Source organism: Pezoporus flaviventris, unplaced genomic scaffold, assembly GCF_033815535.1.
Source record: "Pezoporus flaviventris isolate CSIRO_AGI_PZ_B2104156 unplaced genomic scaffold, CSIRO_AGI_Pfla_v1 ptg000503c, whole genome shotgun sequence".
In the NCBI taxonomy this organism is placed as follows: Eukaryota; Metazoa; Chordata; class Aves; order Psittaciformes; family Psittacidae; genus Pezoporus; species Pezoporus flaviventris.
The window spans coordinates 10,001-13,111 of record NW_026893050.1 but is presented as its reverse complement, the minus strand read 5'-3'; positions in this window follow the sequence as shown (position 1 = coordinate 13,111).

Below are 3,111 nucleotides of genomic sequence, written 5' to 3'. Positions count from 1 at the left end.
CGGGATCCCGTTCCTGCGTCTGTCTGTGTCTGTGTGCCTGAGACAGATGATGGAAAATCAGCAGAGTGAAGAAACATTGTATTCTTTGGAAGATCAGGGAAAATGGCCTAAAAATGGAGCTCTGAACTAGAGTACCTTGTTGCAATTAATGTAACAGTTTGTCTGTGGGATCCTGTTCCTGTGTCTGTCTGTGTCTGTGTGCCTGAGACCGATGATGGAAAATCAGCAAAGTGAAGAAACATTGTATACTTTGGAAGATCAGGGAAAATGGCCTAAAAATGGAGCTCTGAACTAGAATAAATTGTTGCAATTAATGTAACAGTTTGTCTCTGGGATCCCGTTCCTGCGTCTGTCTGCGTCTGCGTGTGTGAGACCGAGGATGGAAAATCAGCAGAGTGAAAAGATCTTGACAAAGAGTCCTTCGGGTGCATTTTGGCACACTGGAAAGAAGGACCGGACTGGAATACCTTGTTGCAATTAATGTATCAGTTTGTCTGCGGGATCCCGTTCCTGCGTCTGTCTGTGTCTGTGTGCCTGAGACCGATGATGGAAAATCAGCAGAGCGGAGAAACATTGTATTCTTTGGAAGATCAGGGAAAATGGCCTAAAAATGGAGCTCTGAACTAGAGTACCTTGTTGCAATTAATGTAACAGTTTGTCTGTGGGATCCTGTTCCTGTGTCTGTCTGTGTCTGTGTGCCTGAGACCGATGATGGAAAATCAGCAAAGTGAAGAAACATTGTATACTTTGGAAGATCAGGGAAAATGGCCTAAAAATGGAGCTCTGAACTAGAATACATTGTTGCAATTAATGTAACAGTTTGTCTGTGGGATCCCGTTCCTGCGTCTGTCTGCGTCTGCGTGTGTGAGACCGAGGATGGAAAATCAGCAGAGTGAAAAGATCTTGACAAAGAGTCCTTCGGGTGCATTTTGGCGCACTGGAAAGAAGGACCGGACTGGAATACCTTGTTGCAATTAATGTAACAGTTTGTCTGCGGGATCCCGTTCCTGCGTCTGTCTGTGTCTGTGTGCCTGAGACAGATGATGGAAAATCAGCAGAGTGAAGAAACATTGTATTCTTTGGAAGATCAGGGAAAATGGCCTAAAAATGGAGCTCTGAACTAGAGTACCTTGTTGCAATTAATGTAACAGTTTGTCTGTGGGATCCTGTTCCTGTGTCTGTCTGTGTCTGTGTGCCTGAGACCGATGATGGAAAATCAGCAAAGTGAAGAAACATTGTATACTTTGGAAGATCAGGGAAAATGGAACTCTTGAACTAGAATACATTGTTGCAATTAATGTAACAGTTTGTCTGTGGGATCCCGTTCCTGCGTCTGTCTGCGTCTGTGTGCCTGAGACCGATGATGGAAAATCAGCAGAGTGGAGAAATACTGTATACTTTGGAAGATCAGGGAAAATGGAACTCTTGAACTAGAATACATTGTTGCAATTAATGTAACAGTTTGTCTGTGGGATCCCGTTCCTGCGTCTGTCTGCGTCTGCGTGTGTGAGACCGAGGATGGAAAATCAGCAGAGTGAAGAGATCTTGACAAAGAGTCCTTCGGGTGCATTTTGGCACACTGGAAAGAAGGACCGGACTGGAATACCTTGTTGCAATTAGTGTAACAGTTTGTCTGCGGGATCCCGTTCCTGTGTCTGTCTGTGTCTGTGTGCCTGAGACCGATGATGGAAAATCAGCAGAGTGAAGAAACATTGTATACTTTGGAAGATCAGGGAAAATGGCCTAAAAATGGAACTCTGAACTAGAATACCTTGTTGCAATTAATGTAACAGTTTGTCTGTGGGATCCCGTTCCTGCGTCTGTCTGCGTCTGTGTGCCTGAGACCGATGATGGAAAATCAGCAGAGTGGAGAAACATTGTATACTTTGGAAGATCAGGGAAAATGGCCTAAAAATGGAACTTGAACTAGAATACATTGTTGCAATTAATGTAACAATGTGTCTGTGGGATCCCGTTCGTGTGTCTGTCTGTGTCTGCGTGTGTGAGACCGAGGATGGAAAATCAGCAGAGTGAAGAGATCTTGAGAAAGAGTCCTTTGGGTGCATTTTGGCACACTGGAAAGAACCTGACTTAAAAGAAAAACTTCTGGAAGATGCTGATTCTCGGTTTACTGATGGTAGTAGCTTCATGAGAAATGGTAAAGGAAAGGCAGGATATGCCATTACCACCACTTCACAGGTAATAGAAGCTAAACCTTTACCTGCGAATATCTCTGCCCAGAAGGCAGAAATAATAGCGTTAACGAGAGCCCTGGAACTGGCTAAAGATAAAAGGAAGAATATTTGGACTGATCCTAAATACGCATTTGGTGTGGTACATGCACATGCTGATCCCTGGAAGAAAGGAGGACTTTTGAACACACAAAGGAAACAGATTAAACATGCTACAGAAATTCTACAATTACTGGAAGCTGTTCAGCTACCTGAAGAAGTAGCTATTACGTCCTGTAAAGGACATCAACGAGGTGACTCAGATCAGGAGCTCGGGGGTGGCGGCTGCCGGGCGGCTGCGGAGTGGGGGGAGAGCGGCCGCGGCCCCGCTGCTCCGCGCTGCACGGGGCACCCGCGTGTGACGGCGGCGGCGTCCGCCGGCCGGCCCCGAGCGGAGCGGGGCCCGGGGACGGGACGGGGCGCGACAGGGGGCGGCGGTACCTCGACAGACCCAGCGGCTGCGGCTCGCCCAGTGCTGCCACCGCCGGTAACGGGAGAGCCGAGTACCTCGCGCGCACCTCGGGAGTACATCGGGAGCACCTCGCGAGTACCTCTCGCCTACTTCGCGCGTACCTCGGGCGTACCTCGGGAATACCTCGCGCGTACCTTGGGCGCACCTCGGGAGTACCTCGCGCGTACCTCTCGCCTACTTCGCGCGTACGTCGCGGGTACCTCGGGAGTACCTCGGGCGTACCTCGGGAGTACCCCGCTCCTACTTCGCGTGTACCTGGAGCGTACCTCGGGCGTACCTCGCGCATACCTCGGGAGTACCTCGGGCGTACCTCGGGCGTACCTCTCGCCTACTTACTTCGCGCGTACCTCGGGCGTACCTCGGGAGTGCCTCGCCCGTACCTCTCGCGTACCTGGCGAGTACCTCGGG